Genomic DNA, 18,639 nt, shown 5'->3' on the forward strand with positions numbered 1-18,639 from the left:
AATATGAGACTATTAGTATTAAACATTTATTTATCATTATTAAGAAATCTTTAGATATACAGTAAACACTCACTAAGCTCTCAGAACTATATACAGAATATAAAGTTCAACTGATCCAGGTTATTCCTTTAGGAAGCTTACAACATGAATAAGTTAACCAGATATACATGTATTGGCAATAAAAGTTTAAAAGCAAAGACCAAAAAGTTTCACTCAGACCAAGATGAAGTAAAAGGGTGTAGATTATCCTTCTCAATAAAACAACGAAAAAAAAAAAAAAAAAAAAAAAAATATATATATATATATATATATATATAAAAGGAGGCTTTTCAACACATTGGATATCAGGTAAGGAAGGACAGTGATTCCTGAGTAACAGGAAATAAACCAAGTGAGTCCCATAACCTCCACTGTTTATAGCCTGAGACAGATTCCAGGTAGCAACACAGTGCAAAGAAACCCAACAGAGTCCAGGGAACTCTCTGAGTGGATATAGCTGAGAGTTACGGGAGGGTAATATGGTTAGCTCTTACAAGGCAGAGTGTTGGAGAGAAGAAGGCAACAGAGAGAGACCTCTGGATATCTGCACAGGGTCCTCCTGGAGTATTAAGCACAGTATGTGAGACAGTTACTGCAAGCTGGTGAAAGAGTCTTGCAAAAGGATTAGAGAGAAGAGTTTCCAAAATTTACGTGGGTCCAAGAATCACACTTGTTAATGCCAACCAGACTTAAAATCTTTGTAATTCATGGGACTCTGCGTAGAGTACTTGGAAGGGTCTTGGCTCAGCAGCGGGGAATAATTAACCCTAAACTCTGTTCTACTCCAGTCTCTCAAACCTTAACAGCAAATCCTGAAAGGATCAAACTCTTTCCAGGTAGCTTAACTGTTTCCCAAAAGAATGCTCAAGAATTTTAATGGTAATATGTAAAATTTTACCACTAAACTACTATGGAAAAAGAGAAGAAAAGTCGCAAATCTGTGACCTCAGCTTCCACCTTAAGAAAGTAGAAGAGAAAATGTAAGTTAAATCCAAAATAAAGGAAAACAAAATAAAAATCAGAAGAGAAAGCAAGGAAATAGAAAACAGGAAAAAATCAGAGGAAAATCAATGAAACTAAAAGATGGCTCTTTGATATCAATAAAATGAAAAACACATAATGATGAAGTGAGTTTTATCCAAGGAATACAGAGTTATTTAACATTTTAAAATCCTATCAGTATAACACGCAAAATAAGAAAACTCATATGAAGGTCTCAGTACAGAGAATTTATTGGTTGGATCTAATATGCATTCCTGATAGAAACTCAGACTAAAAATATGAATAGAAATAAAACTAGGAATAAGACAGGAAAAATCATTCTTACTACTTCTACCCAACATTGTCCTCGAATTTCTAGCCAGTATAATGAGGCAAGAAAACAAAAATAAAAAGCATTCAGATTGGGGATCAAAGTCTGATCGATCACCTAGGCCTGCCTTCACCAAGAATCTTGTTAGGTCAGTTTAGTGCATTTGGGGAAGATGTTTCACTTTTTTTTTGAATTTTAGTTTGCTCATCTTAAAGCTGGGGCTGTCCCTTACCTCTGATATTTCCTCTTAGTAATTGTCCATCCACTCACAGCCCATTCACTCCCTGGCTATAAATTTCTACTTTTCCTTGTATTTAGAGTTGACCTCAATTCCTCTCCTCTACTGCAAAACCCCACTGCAGTTGCCTCTATATACCTATCCTGATAGTCCTGAATAAAGTCCCCTTTATCATTTTAACAGGAGTCATGGATATTTTTTCCTTAACACATTCAATGTAATACTACTGAGAAAAAAAAAAAAAGGATGAATTATTGATGTATGTAACACTGTGGATAAATTTCAAAATAATTATGCTGAGCGAAAGAAGCCAGACAAAAGGGAGTACAGGTATATCATACCATTCATATAAACTTCTACAAAATGCAAACTAACCTGTAGTGACAAAAAAGAAACAGTGCTTCCTGTGGACAGAGTGGGAAGCGGTAGGGTGGAAAAAGAAGGATTAAAAAAGGAAATGAAGAAATGTGTTGGGGTCATTGATATGCTCATTATCTTGATGTGATGGTGGACTCACAGATAATATGGGTGTTTGTGTGTGTGTGTGTGTGTATGAAGACTTTTAAACTTTAAATATTTACATTTTAGTGCATGTCACTCAGATCTAAATAATTTTTTTTAAATAAAGGCCAAAAATTTCTTTAAAATATTTTCAGAAGTAATATTAGGTAAATATATGGGACTGCAACTACATTTGGAAGGACAGGATACATCAGAAAATAGATGTTTTTACTGTCTAGTCATTTTACTTTGCTTTTGCTTCTAAATCTAATCCATAGGTGACCTATCCAAATAGTTCCTCTGAACTCTTTAGCAAATTAGTGAATGAACAGAGGGATGGTTTAAATGTGAGCACACCCTTGTTAGTTGAATGAAATGCTCAGATTTCTAGAAGAGAGAAACTAACATGAGTTTTCTCTTGTAGCAAAGAGATGAGAAATAATTTTAGGAATTGAACAGTAAACATACAAAAGAAGAGAGGAAAAAAAGGACCTTAAGCCTTAGAGAAGCTAAGAAATCTACAAGAATTTGCCTCTAAGGCAGCAAGAACTTCAAGGAACAGCTTTAAAGGCATTGATGTAGTTTATTTTATTTTGTTTGGTTTCATTTAGAAGAAAGCTTTGCCTCCCTACTGTGGACAAATTACATGAATAGAGATGTCGTGGCATACCTAGAATAAAGAAATGGGCTTTTTGCCTTATCAACATCCTAATCAGGAGGGCTTGATAATCAACATCCAATTCAGAACTATAGAATTTACTCAGTCACCTCCATTTTAGAAACCATTGTGGTATAATGGGAAGGGCTCAGAGGGCCTACATTCAAATGGCAGTATGGTCATTCTTGAGCAGAGTAGATTTGGGGAAGATGTTTCACTTTTTTTTTTATTTTAGTTTGCTCATCTTTAAGATGGGGCTGATTAAAACCTGCTTTAACAACTTCACAGGGCTGTTATAAGGATATATATAGAAATATTTTGAACATCTTATATTTATATATATCCATATGTATATATACATATATGTTTGTATTTATTTAATTTAGCTTTCAGAGATAAGTTTGATATTAATTTTTGTGATTTTTGCCTCCAGATCTGTTATAAAATAATTATTTTTGTATAAAACTCAAATTTAGAAACCTCAATAGTAATATTTTTATAGAAATGAATCAATTTGATTATTTGCCTTGGAATATTAAATATGCCAAGCAGAGACCTAGCTACATTACTTTTCCCTGTAATCAGATAAAATAAATAAAAAAGGAATTTTCACAGGAATGATGACTGCATGGGAATGGTCACAAAGAAACAAATATTTGGGAAATACCCTTCCTGGTGCCACAAGTTGCCTTCTTAGGAATTAATACATTCTAGGATTAAATCATTTACTGACTACTAAAATTGATGTGGTTTGGAGAAAACAGATAATCTTTGGAATGTGGTAGTTTAAAAAAAAAATAGTCCCCTCTCTTTACCCCATCCTATATCAAATTCTAAATTATTATGAGGTAATTAGCAATGTCATCTTCCTGATTTCCCAAATTTTTCCTCAGTCATTCTGAATTAACTGGTAATTACCCTCTTATAAAAACAATTACTTCATTTTTATTCTGAATATATAAGTATTTTCTGTTCTATAGAGCAACATTTCTCAAGTTTTAATGTACATGCAATTCACTTTGAGATTTGTTAAAATTCATATTCTGATTTACTAGGTTAGGGGTGGAACCTCAGATTCTTCATTTCTAACAAACTTCCAGGTGCTGTTGATGCTGCTGTTTGGGAGCTCACTTTAAAAAACAAGAATTATAAAATAGAGAAAAGTACAAAAGAAAATAAATAATAATCTTACCACACAGATCTAATTACTTATCATTTTGGATTAAAGAATATATATATATTTTTTTCTTTACAAATTGACAGGCACATGAGCACTCCAAAGTTTCTTGAGATATAAGTAAAATCAATTTTAAAATCTTCAACCTCTTTAAAGAGGGGAAAAAGATGTCTTTCTTGATCTGTAATACATTAGAACATCTTATATTACAGAGGGACAAGATAATTTTTCCAAATGTTCTCCTGTTCTTAGAACAATTTTACTAATCTAAGTGCAGGTCATGTTGCTGTATAATAGTGGTTTTCACCTAACCTCCACCCTTCCAAACACACACACACACACACACACACACACACACACACACACACACACACACACACGAGCATGGGGAAAACTAATGCTAAAATGCACTTTTTTGCCCTATTGGAAATCTGAAAAGATGGCTGATATTTAGTAAGTGTACTAGTTTAATATTCCTCATTTGTATTTCTTTGGAAATAACATGTTATTCCCTAGTCAATATTTCATGAGTATAAAAGATCACCTGTAACAATGTTATGGACTGAATGTTTGTGTCTCCCCAAAATTCATATGTTGAAATCTTAACCCACCATGTGATACTTGTAGGTGGAACATTTGGGAGGTAATTAAGTATAGATGAGGTCATGAGGGTGAGGTCCCTGTGATGGGATTAGTGTCCTTATATGAAGAGGAAAAGATCTCTCTTGTTCTCCTTCGTGAGAGGATACACAGCAAGAAAGGAGCTGCTGCAAGCCAGAAAGAGGTCTGTCACTTGAGCCCAAATGTGCTGGCATGCTGATCTCAGATTTCTCAGCCTGGAACCCTGAGAAATAAATGTCTATTGTTTAAACCACCCAGTGTATGGTATTTTGTTAGAGCAGCCATGGCTGATTAAGACAGTTTTACTTTTTCCTTTTTGAAGAGCCAGGCTTTAAGATTTATATCTGCTTTAAATTTCAGTAACTATTCTTTTGAATCAACATAATAAAGATTGCTTGTTAAGAAAATAACTTCTATACTGTGCTTTCTGGGAAGATTTTCCTGAGAAAAGGAAGGATGAATAGGCGATAGGATGGGAAAGAGAAGGAGAAGCTTTTGGCAGAGGGAATACATGGTGCAAAAGGCAAGAGGAAGGGGGAACATGAAATGCTGGGAAAAAGAGCAAAGGTTAAGTGAGCATTATTAACACTCAGACATCTGGGGAGAGGATCCCATGATGAGCTTGGTGAGAAAGGCCAGAAGGGCAAATATGTAGGACCTTTCTTCCTATAGGCCAAGGTTGTGAGTCTGAGTTCTGTTCTGAAAGTAATGGTAAATTAAAAAAAAAAATTTTAAGCACTTTAAGGTCATTATTCGTTAGTAAAGATTATTTTGCCTCTGGTGTAGAGATTAGATCAGATAAGAACAAAAAGAGTTTCAGGGACACCAGTTAAGATCAACTGCATTTTTCCAGACAAAGGATAATACTTATGATATTTTGAGTAAGAAAGGTAAAGAATACAAATATTAGGGGAGTATTTACAAACTAAGGACTCTCTATTTCCCTTTCTACCAGAACCCACAAGGGTTTTCGTCACTCATTCATTCACTCAATTGTCATTTTACCATTGTTTTAGTAAATAATAAGAGCTAACACTTCATGAATGCTTACAACATACAGGATGTGTATGTATCATACCAAATTTAATCTCACTCTACCCTATATGGTAGATACTATTCCAATCCACCTTTTATTGATGAGGATTGAAGCTTAACAAGCTTACGTAATCAGCCCAAGGTCACAGATTTACTCAATGCTTTGAGGCTATTTCAGACCCAAAGCAACTAAGATTTGAATTAAATTTTATATATAAAATTTGCCTTGGTTAAAGAGACAGGAGAAACTCTTTGATATTAGCAGATGTGTACGTGCTGTCCTTATTATTAAATCTATGCTCCTTCAAGTTAGGAGTAGTAGTAATCTCTTTGATCCCCTTTTCTATTCAGTATATTTTATGTGAACAAAATAGACATTCAGTAAACATTGCTAAATCACTAAGAATGAAAAATAAATTATGTTAGTTAAACATAAATAAAAATAGTTGTTTTTTTATGGATAAGGAATAGTTATTCTTATGACAATGAAAGTTTTTCTATGTTGTTACCAAAAGTCATTTGGTATATAGCAACTTTTATAAATTTTAATACGGATTGAACTTAGTAGTTTACTTCTTTACTTCTGCTGACACACAGAAAAGGGAAAAAAGCAACATTAAACTCAGTCTATAATTATGCATGTTACTTTCATAGGGTACAATACGTTCCACTAAGAATTGAGCTGACTTTAGACATTTCACTGGTCAGAGTTCAATGAGGAAAAGAGAAGTGAAATACACTAAATTACACTTTCTCATCTCCCTATTAAACATTTTTATCATAATTTCATAAATACTGTACCTTGCAAGCCTAATCAGCATCTTTATTTACAATGCAAAAGCTTTGTCCTCATAAATTACACTCTACCATGTTATGTGGTAATAATATACCATTATGGCATAATTTTCAGGCACTTTAACCTTGAACCTATAAATAGGTTCATGTTTCAAAATAGTCATGTTCATTCAGATAATGCATTTCTTGACAAAGTCACGTAACCTCACATGTGTCCTCATAGATGGACAATTAAATTGGTAATCCACAACTTCAACTTCAATTGACTTGAAGTTATATGTCAGGGAATTTAGTCACTAAAAATATGCCTTTCCTATCTTGAAACTTCACCGGAGCTTTATTGGTAGAAGCACGGCAACTAATCAAGGAATAAAAACATTCAGTTTTATAAGCCAGACCATATTTCCAACACCCAGATGCTAAATGTTAAACCAAACAATTTAAAAGCCAAGTAAACAAGAAGCTTCCCAAACACCCCAGCTGATTGCCTCACTGACAAGATCATAAATGATCATTATGAGAAATGACAACTTGGCCCCTGCCATGGCCAGGCATGACAAAGTGTTACAGATTGCAGAGAAACAATTGCAGTTGCTTTAGCCTGGGAGAGAATGGTGATGTGGTAAATCAGCAACTTAAAACTGAGAAATATTTAACTTAAGAATAGATGGCTATATTTAACTTGCCTGAGTGAGTTTGCAGAACAAATATAAAATATCTAAATGTCAGTAGTGTCCAACCAAATTTGAAAAGAACAACATTCATAGCAGTCATCTAAAAGACTGCCTATTGTGTGAGAGGAGTTACCAGCCTTTGTTAGAGAGGCAGACCCTTCTGAGAGAGATTAGAGAATGAATTACTTTGATTTCACACTCTCTCTTTCTGATCTCTCTGTTGATCACACTCAACCAAAGGCCAGAGGACAAGGAAGCCATTTGACCACACAGGTAAACCTTCAGGGGGAAGAGAACATGGAGATGGATGGAGAAAATATCTGTAGATATGCATTAGAGAAGTAGTAGAAAGAACCCTATTCTGAGACTCATTATTTTTCCCTGGATAGCTTTTTGGCTTCTTGGAACTCAGACTCTTAATCTGTAAAATAGGATAATAAAAGGTAATGACTCAGCTCCTTTCCCAAAGAAAGAGAATGGATAATATATTCCCTTAGGTCACACAGAAAACTAATGAGAAGAAAAACCGTGATATTCCTGAAGTGTTAAAGCCACTTCTGAATGGAATTTGAGCAAGTTTCTAACATTATGATTGTCTTGGCTTCACATTTGATTATAGTTATTAAAATTATAGCTTATCCAAAATTCTGATTTAGATATATTTAGACAGTTTGAGATTCATAAGCTGATTTGTATCAATAAAGAGTAAACGTTAAAAAAAAAAACTAAATATATTTTTCAGTTAGTTCCTTCTGCTTTGAATTCCTTCCAAAACCATTCATTGTGAGACCCAATTCAAGGGTGACTTCCTTTGGGAAACCCTTCCCAGCTGCCCAAAGCAAAATGGCTTCTTCTGCATATCCAGACAGTTTCTATACACATTCATTATAACACTCATCAGAGGATATCATAAGAGCTTGTATTTTGTTTTTGTTTGTTTGTTTGCTTTTTTGCTGTACGCGGGCCTCTCAACGTTGTGGCCTCTCCCGCTGCGGAGCACAGGCTCCGGATGCACAGGCCCAGTGACCATGGCTCATGGGCCCAGCCGCTCAGTGGCATGTGGGATCCTCCCGGACCGGGGCATGAACCCACGTCCCCCGCATCGACAGGCGGACTCCCAACCACTGCGCCACCAGGGAAGCCCAAAAGCTTGTATTTTTTCCATAGATAAATAGATTTTTATCCATAGATAAATACAATAGAACGTATTTAACATTCAATGATTTTTTTTTAACATTTATTTATTTATTTATTTTTGGCTGTGTTGGGTCTTCGTTGCTGCGTGTGGTCTCTCTCCAGTTGCGGGAGCAGGGGCCACTCCTTGCTGAGGTGCACAGGCCTCCCACTGCGGCGGCCTCTCCTGTTGCGGAGCACGGGCTCTAGGCATGCGGGCTTCAGCAGTTGTGGCACGCGGGCTCAGTAGTTGTGGCCCATGGGCTCCAGAGTACAGGCTTAGTAGCTGTGGTGCATGGGCTTAGTTGCTCCGCAGCATGTGGGATTCTCCCGGACCAGGGCACAAACCCGTGTCCCCTGCATTGGCAGGCAGACTCCCAACCACTGTGCCACCAGGGAAGCCTTCAATGATTATTTATTGATCAAATCAATAAATAAATGAGTGATTTAAAAAACATTTCCCCCTTGTTTGTGTTTATTTCTTTCCCTGTGTTTGTGGTTATTTCTTCCTCTTCTTTTTTTTAATGTACATTTATATGAACTTAGAACTCAACTTTGTACTTTATTTGCTTATGTACAGAAAAATAAACTTTTTTCTTTATAAAATTGTATTACCAACATTTATGTTTTACTGAAGAATGGTAAACATAATCTCAGGATCACATTCATGCCTTTGACAAATATTTCAATACTGTTACTCTCTAGGTCATTGTCTAAATACAACCCTCCTTTTTAATATTTTAGTAGAAAAAGTGAAGAGCTAGTCAAAGTAATACGTTAAGTCAAAACCTCCTATATGGGCTTCCCTGGTGGCACAGTGGTTGAGAGTCCGCCTGCTGATGCAGGGGACACGGGTTCGTGTCCCGGTCTGGGAAGATCCCACATGCCGCGGAGCGGCTGGGCCCGTGAGCCATGGCCGCTGAGCCTGCGCGTCCAGAGCCTGTGCTCCGCAACGGGAGAGGCCACAGAAGGAAGAGGCCCACGTACCACAAAAAAACAAACAAAAAACACCTCCTATGTCCAAGCCATACTGAATTACCAGTCTTAATTTTTTTAATTAGGATTTACTGAATATCAAAAAAAATTAAATATTACTTTAAATGCTACATTGTAAGAAGTTAAAAAATTGTCCTGCATGAAAGGATAATTGTTTGTATGCATGAATATTTGTTTTTCAGTGTATGTGATTATGTGAATACAACTGTCAAGGGAAAGGCCAGAAACAGATTAACTTAACTCTTACTACATTTAAAAAGAAAGGTTAGCCTAGGACTATGAGCCTAGACTCTGGAGTTAGAATATTTGCAATCATGTCTAGCACGTCCTCTTATTGTGTGACTTGGGGCTTATTATTTCACTTCTCCGGGCCTCTCTTTCCTCATCTTTAAAATGACAAAAGCGGAATTAATATTTATCATAGAATTTCAGAAAATGTTAAACGATATTCAGAAAATACTAGCATGATTACATAGTAAGCTTTCATAAATGTTAGCTATAATTATTTTTGCATGAATGCAGTAGGATTTAAATAGGTTTGTAAAGGTGGGTTTAGAACCTTAAATACACTTTGAGTTTTATCCTTATTTTTTTTAATGTTACAAACTATTCTAAAATAAACTTTTAGAATAGATTTCCATTTGTAAATTTAATGCTTTTGCAACTTCTGAGATTACCATGTCATTAAACTTATGCTTAGAGGTAAAATTAATGTCTGCCTTGACAAAATTCTTGAGTTCTGTTTTTTTTTCTCCCATGTCATCTGGAAAGTTCTACTAAGGGTTACAAATATTATTATGCCTACCTATTAATTTTGAGGTAAAATTGAAAAGCAGTGATTTTAATTAAGTAAGTCATATGACATGGACACTGGCCATCTTGAAACTCCTATCACCTTCAGTATTGGAACTGCAAGTGATGGAGTTACACTGAGCAGGTGCAAGATTTACAATTCCGGAAATAAAAGATTTTTGCTTGTTGTGTATGTAGGGAGAGGGATGTTCATGCTGTTCTGAACATTCTTATGATTACTAGCCAAAACAAACAAAACAAAAAACCAAACCTCATTTGATTTGTTAAATATCGCTCTGACAAGTGACAAAAGATTTGTGATGGAAGGTTATATCCAAAATGTTTACCTAACCATTTTATTTATATAATATAAAAATTGTATGTATATAAAATCATAATATAAAATATTATTATATTATTGATATGCTGTACCTTTTAAATGTTACACACATAGCCATAGGCTGCTCCAGGGTCACTTTAATAAATATGGGCATATTTATAAATGTATATGTAATGATGGGAAGGTGAGTTATTAAAATACATTTGAATTTTCATAAATATGTGGCAATGTCATCCTAAAATTCTTCTTGATTAATCAAATTAAAAGACATACTTAAAAAAAAAAACTAAAACTCAGCAAAAACTACTGTAGGATCTAGCTGCATGACTTTGTACTTTCATATACACACCTTCCTTAATTATGCATATTGTTTTCTATTTCAATCAAATTCACTTATTTTTAACAATCACAATAATTATGCACACACTCCTTCCCACCTCCAACTTCCAACCTCACATCTTTTTCCTTAGAAGCAAACACTGTCATCAGTTTCTTGAGTGATATTTTTTCTAATGCTGTTTATTTTTAGAATTGCAAAAAGTCTTGCACAGTTGTTAAATCTGAATTCCTATAAGCCCTTAAATTGAGAAATATGCTTTAAAAATGTGTCCCAATAAAATTCATTTTATTCAATAGGAGGCTATTAGATGAAGCAGAAATTCAAAACAAAAATTTAAAAATAATACCAATGTAAAAACAAAGTGAGTAAATGTAACAACCTTCTTACATCTGGAGGTCAGTGTGTCTGTTAATCTTTTTCAAGATCCTCCAGAGTCGTTGAAATGGTGTATAGTGCCCTATATGACCTGGTGCCCAGTTACCTCTCTGGAATTATCAGCTACTAATCTCTTCCACGCTCACTTGTTCTCTCTATTCTGACCACAATGGCCTCTTGATTATATCTCACATATACCAAGCACACAAAGTCTTCACATTGGCTGTTCTCTACGCCTGACTCTGCCTCCAAAATATCCATATGGCCACCTAGCTCATCTCTTCAAGAATTAGCTCAAATAACACTTTTTCAATGAGGGAGGTTTATCTTGAGTTTCCAACTACAACCTGTACTCCTCTACTATGTCATATTCAATTCCTTTATGCTACTCTACTCTGTACTTATTAGGTTTACTGATTATTATCTGTCTTCTCCTGCTGGAACATAAGCTTCCTGAAAGTGGGTATCTTTACCTGTTTTGTTCACTGATGAATGTTAAGCACTTAGATCAGCATCTGGCACATACTAGACACTTAATGATATCTGTTGAATGAAAGAATGAATTGGTTGGCCTTCAGGGAAATGCAAATCAAAACCACAGCAAGATATTACCTCAAACCTATTCATATTTTTATAAACAAAAGACAAATAATAACAATTCTCGGCAAGGATGTAGAGAAATGAACCCTCATACACTAGTTTTGAGAATATAAAATGGTGCAACCACTTTAGAAAGCAATCTAACAATACTACAAATCGTTAAACATAGTTTCACAAAACACAGTCTAACAATACCACAAATTGTTAAACATAGTTTCTATGTGATACATCAAGTCCACTATTGGTATAGAGAAATGAAAATTTGCACATTGAATATTCATAAATATTCACTGCAACACTATTCATAACAGCCAAAAAGTAGAAATAACCCAAACGTCCAGCAACAGAGGAATGATTAATGGATAAATAAAATGTGGTACATCCATACAATGGAATATTCTTCAGCAATGAAAAGAAATGAAGTACTGATGCATGCTATAACAACCTTGAAAATGTTATGTTAAGTAAAAGGAGCTAATCACAAAGGACCACATATTGTATTCTATATATAGTAGATATCCAGAATAGACAAATCTACAGAGACAGTAAGTGGATTCATGGTTGCCTAGGAATGGGAGGATGGGGATCATAGATTGATGGCTAAGTGATACACAAGCAAATGTTAAAATTCAAAGACTAGGGCTTCCCTGGTGGCGCAGTGGTTGAGAATCTGCCTGCTAATGCAGGGGACACGGGCTCGAGTCCTGGTCTGGGAGGATCCCACATGCCGTGGAGCAACTAGGCCCGAGAGCCACAACTACTGAGCATGTGCATCTGGAGCCTGTGCTCCGCAACAAGAGAGGCCGTGATAGTGAGAGGTCCGCGCACCGCAATGAAGAGTGGCCCCCGCTTGCCACAACTAGAGAAAGCCCTTGCACAGAAACGAAGACCCAACACAACAAAAATAAGTAAATTAAAAAATCAAAGACTATTTATTTCCACCAGCTACTTATTAACTTCATAAGGGAAAAAAAAAGTAACTTTAAAGTGAAATTAGATGTCTGTCACTTTAACCAAGTGATCAAACCAAATGATGATAAAGAAAACATCACCATTAATAGGACATATCAATATGATGTTCATCTTGATATAATACTATAGAAAGGGGACAATATCACTATTACTGTTTCTCTCCAAAAATTTTAACCAGAATTTAGCCATGAAGAAATAACAGATAAATAAAAATTGAGGGATATTCTAAGGAAAACAGAATAGTACCCATCAAAAGTATTTTCTTAAAAAGCCAAACTAAAACTAGGGCAATGTCTCAGATTAAAGGCAAATAAGGAAACATAACAACCAATTGCAATGTGTATTCCAGGATTGGAACCTGGTTTAGAAAATAGACTTTAGTGTTACAACTGAAGAAATGTGCAAAAGACCTGTATATCAATTAATAGTTTTATATCAATCATAATTGTGTTATAGTAATAATTTTATTATTGGTGAAGAGTGTAAGGGAACTCTATATTATTTTTTAATTTTGTGTAAGTCTGAAATTATTTCAAAAAATAAAAAGTTAAAATAATTACATAATAATATGAAATACTTAAAATATATTTAACAAAATATGTACAAGACCTGTACACTGAAAACTGACAAACATTAATGAGAGAATTAAAGAAGACCTAAGTAAGTCAAAATATACCATACATATCAATCATAAGATTCATTACTATTAAGATATCAATTCTCCCATAATTTATCTATAAGTACAGTGAAATCCCAATCAAAATCCCAGCAAGGGCATTGGTTGAATAATCTCAAACTGATTCTAAAATTTATATGGAAATGAAAGGAACCCAAAATAGCCTATTCATTATATTTACATCATTTTTGACAAAAATACAAAGTTAATTCCATGAGGAAAGTGTGGCCTTTTAAGAAACCAAGTTGGCATAATGGATATATACATGTATGTGAGTGTGTATGTACAAAAAGGAAAGAAAGGAAGGAAGGAGGGAAGGAGGGAGAGAGGGAGGGAGGAAGACCTCCAGGCCCAGATCATTCTAATGGTGAATTCTCTCATAGAATCATGAAAGAAAAAACACCTACACAAACTTTCTCAGAAAATAAAGGAGGAAGAAACACTTTACAGCTCATTTCATGAGACTAGAATAACCCTACACCTAAATCTAACAAAAACAATACAAGAAGAAAAAAAAAAATTACAGATCAATATTTCTTATGGAGACCAATGAAAATATTTTAAACAGAAAAAAAGTAGTAATTCAAATGTAACTTCATGTTAAAACAACGATACATGATGATCAAGTATGGCTCTTCTCACAAACACCAGGTTGCTTTCATATTCAAAAAGTAATTAACATGTAATTTGACAAAAATCAACACCCATTCATGATAAAACAATTAGCAAATTAGAAATAGAAGGTAATTTCCTCAAACTGATTAAGGATATCAATGAACAACTTACAAGGCATCTTAACAGTGGTGAAAATCTGAATTGTTTCCCCTTAAATTATAAAACTTCTGGAAGAAAACAGAGCAAAATCATTTTGATCTTGAGATGGGCAAAAATTTCTTAGATAAATGCAAAAGTGTGAACCATAAAAGAAATAATTGATAAATTCAAATTCTTCATAATTAAAAAATTTTTCCCTTCAAATACATGATTAAAAAAAGAAAAAGGCAAACTACAGACTAGGAGAAAATATACACATTGAATTTATCAGGCAAAGTACTTGAACCCAAAGTAAATTTTTAAACCCAGGACTTCATAAGATGGCAAAAAAATCAAAGTACATAAAAATCAGTAAAAGATGATTTTACTATTTACAACTATTTCACAAAGAAAATAGACATGTGTCTAGTAACAACATGAAAAGAGGCTCAACATTATTAGTACAGGAAAATGCTAATTAAAACCACAAAGAGACACTAATATTCACTCCAATGTTGGTGAGACTAGAACTCTCATATAATGCTTGCAGTACAGTAAGATGATACAATCACTTTGGAAAACTCTTTAACTGTTTCTTAAAAATTAAACATGTACCTATCAGATGCCCCAGACAGTAAAAATGCATGAGGAAAAATGGTGGAGTAATAGAAATGTGCTATATATCTTGACTGTGATGGTAATTATATGATCCTATACATTTTTCAAAAGTTATCAAAATGTATACTTATATTTAGTGACTTTATCTTATGTAAATTAAAACTCAATTAGATTCTATTGATTCTCCCAAAAAACTGCAAACATTTTGACTGGGTAATTTGATGAATTAAAGAAGTATTACTCTTAAGATACAATAAGATTATTTTGTTTATAAAAACTGAAAAACAGGGCTTCCCTGGTGGCGCAGTGGTTGAGAGTCCGCCTGCCGATGCAGGGGACACGGGTTCGTGCCCCGGTCCGGGAAGATCCCACATGCCGCGGAGCGGCTGGGCCCGTGAGCCATGGCCGCTGAGCCTGCGCGTCCGGAGCCTGTGCTCCACAACGGGAGAGGCCACAACAGTGAGAGGCCCTCATATCGCAAAAAAAAAAAAAAAAACAAAAAACTGAAAAACAAAATATAATTTCCTATCATTTAGGGTTACATACTAAAATACAGATAGAATATTTTAATGGCTAAGATTTGGTTCAAAATCATCCATAGACTAGAAGTGGGGGGGTGGGGTATTTAAGAAATAAAACTTTCATACATCGAGAATTATTGAAGCTAGGTGACTGATTTGTGGAATACACTATACTATTACCTCTACTTCTTGTAGCCTTTTGAGAATTGTTATTTTAAAAAGTAAAATAAAATAAATAAAAATCTAAGTGAAGTAACTTAAATTTGTGTTATCTTTATAACTATCCCATAAGATAAGATGGTATCTTTTTTCTTTTTTTTTGCTGTACGTGGGCTTCTCACTGTTGTGGCCTCTCCCGTTGCATAGCACAGGCTCCGGACGTGCAGGCTCAGCGGCCATGGCTCACGGGCCCAGCCGCTCAGCAGCATGTGGGATCTTCCCGGACCAGGGCACGAACCCGTGTTCCCTGCACCGGCAGGCGGACTCTCAACCACTGCGCGACCAGGGAAGCCCCCAAGATGGTATCTATTTTTAACACCAGCAAATTTCAAAGCGTTTAAGTGATTTCTTAAAGGTTAAACACCAAGTAAGTTCCAAAATCAAGTTTAAAGTATCCTATATCCAATCCATGACTCCCTAAATATTAAACACACGCACACACACACACACACACACACACACACAGATGTAAGATGACAGATGGAGGTTAATAAAGACTCCAAAGATAATTATCAAGGGAATAGGTGGAGTGGTCTTAGAGGCTGTTAATAGTGAAGGATTCCATGAAATAAAACTCATTTTTTTCTATTGTATTCAGCGATTACTTAAAGAGGTCAAGCTATGTAAATACTTTTTCCTTCTGTCTGTCATGATCATTTTTTAAAGTTTTCCAATGAAATATTATTTTAGAAGGCAAAACTAATCTGAAAAGCAGCACGGTTCTGAGAGTTCACAATCCTACAGCTCCACTGCGGGAAGCAGGTTAGTGTCTTCCTAATGTAGCAACCACTTTCCTGTCTACTATTATCACTTTATTGATTTAAACCCATAGAACAGGGTGTTACTCAGAAAATGGAATGTTTTTATTAAAAAGATTTAATGAGAAGATTGATTCATCATGCCTGCATTTTACAGGACTTTCGGTGGTGTTTTAATATTAAGAGTGGTGCTTTCCTTCTTGAGTGTATCTGGAACTACGTTCAAAACAAAACATTCAGTTTGAAACTACTGTGACCACTTGTCACATCTGAATCCAGGGCAAATGTCTCTTAAATCAAAGTACATGCTTCACCCATAATTTATCAAAAAACAGAAAGAGTGAGAAAGATGAATGGATTGAATTGGACAGCCCAAAGCCTGTGGTCTGTTGTTTTTGATGCACTAGTAACAATATGATGCTTCTTCATTAGTAATAAAAGTGTAAAACTTTGGAGGAAAGAGGAGTGGACAGGACACCAATAGAGAGAAGGCTGCTTTGGATGTCATACCAATAATTTGTTTTTCAGAGTCAGTAACATAGAGTTAACTCATTCTGTATTCATTAAAGAGCATTTTATTCAAAGAATAAGCAAATTTAAAGCATGACTGGACTTGGGTAATAAAGCTTTGGGTAGATGAACATAATATCATATTACAACATAAACTCTTCTTATATCCTTTGATTCTTATGAATAAAGATTTTCTATTGTACCAATTTTTAATGAGCTTAAACCATTCAAAGTTTTCTCCAAACTTTTGTTGTAACCTGGGAACAAATTAGTAATCCTTCAGCAATATATATCATCTTACACATGAAGCGTGCTAGACTGTTAAGAGAGATTTTCTGTTAGAATTTCATACCGTTTTAATCAAATAAATAATACAAATGCTATTTCCAAATGTTACAGGAGGAATTTTCAGACACATCATTATCAAGTTCATTTTCTTTACCACTGTGTATGAAATTCAAAGCGCAAACACTAAAAATATGAATACTCATGTAGTTGTTATAATGATTTGTATTCCATGCTAGGAGCAAAATAAGTCAGTGAAAACTGCTTCATGTTCACTACTAAGAGATCTTGCTGACCTACAAAATACCTAACTTCTACAGCATAAAAATTAAGATATTTTTATTCTAGTCATCAATGGCTCTTCTTCAAACAGTAAAATTTTTGATGATGGAAATATAAATACATGCAGAATCACATGTATTTCTTCCCATACATATACTTTAATTAAAAATAGAAAGCAGACCAAAACATAGATTCTTATCACATTCTTTTAATTTAATTTAATTTTTATTTAATTTATATTGGAACATAGTTGATTTAAAATGTTGTGTTAGTTTCTGCTTACAGCAAAGTGAATTAGTTATACATATATCCACTCTTTTTTAGATTCTTTTTCTATATAGGTCATTACAGAGTATTGAGAAGAGTTCCCTGTGCTATACAGCAGGTCCTTATTAGTTATCTGTTTTATATTTAGTAGTATGTATATGTCAATCCCAATCTCCCAATTTATCCCCCCCCACTTTCCCCCCCTGGTAACCATAAGCCAAAACATAGATTCTGAGAGTCTTTGTTATGCAAGATCAGAAGAAATATCTCAAATGGAAGCTGGACTGCAATGTAGGAGAGATCGAAGTTTGATCTAACTTAAAACTAGTAATAGTAAATGTTTCAGAAACACTGCTATCCTGAAAGACCTAGTCATATATTTTTAAAAGTTCATATTTCAAGAAACATTGGTGTAATTTGATGCAATATAAAATGATACTATTACTCTATGATTTGTGTGTTTTAATTTTCAGAGGAAAAACTAAGGCACCAAGAAGAGAACAGTTTTTTCACCCCAGATTCTAAGTGAGGTAAAAGTAGCCAGAAAAATATGGCAAACATACTCTACTTCCTTCTAATTCTTTGTTGTGTATATGCATATTCAATTATATTTTATATACAAATTTAATTGTTTTATATATATCATTTTTAATTGAAATTTTTAATAACTATAGTATGACCCACAGCATAATTTAAGCCATGTGATAGTAAAATACTTGAAAATGAAGCTTTAACAAACTTCTAAACAAAAATTATAAAAACTTCTAGATTCTTGTTCTGTTCCAGATAGGATACTTTTAGATTTAATGAAGGTCACTCCATAGAAGAAAGGGTAGAGAATAAGAGGCCAATCTCCCAATCCTGGAAAGTTGTCTTTTAGAAAACAAAAGACAACAGAATCTACATGAAGCCACTAAATCAATGGCTTCCAAGTCAGTGCATTGTTGAAAGGCTTTCGGAATAACCAGTTTCTGCTATTAAAAATGATTACCCAATTGACTAGTTCTCACTCCTGTGATTTTTCAAGCAGGCATTTCAACCCAGAGGCTTTTGGGCTAACAAATTCTCACACTTGGAAGTATTTTGCCTAAGGACAGATTAGAGTAAAAATA

The 18,639-nt window shown here is 34.5% G+C and overlaps 1 protein-coding gene across 1 annotated transcript in view; it reads right to left on the reverse strand.

Annotated features, from left to right (window-relative positions):
* LRP1B (LDL receptor related protein 1B) overlaps positions 1-18,639 on the reverse strand; it is a 1,473,103-nt gene that overhangs the window by 287,374 nt on the left and 1,167,090 nt on the right. The gene's annotated exons all lie outside the window — the stretch shown is intronic.

This window comes from Phocoena phocoena, chromosome 7 (genome assembly GCF_963924675.1).
Source record: "Phocoena phocoena chromosome 7, mPhoPho1.1, whole genome shotgun sequence".
Lineage (NCBI taxonomy): Eukaryota > Metazoa > Chordata > Mammalia > Artiodactyla > Phocoenidae > Phocoena > Phocoena phocoena.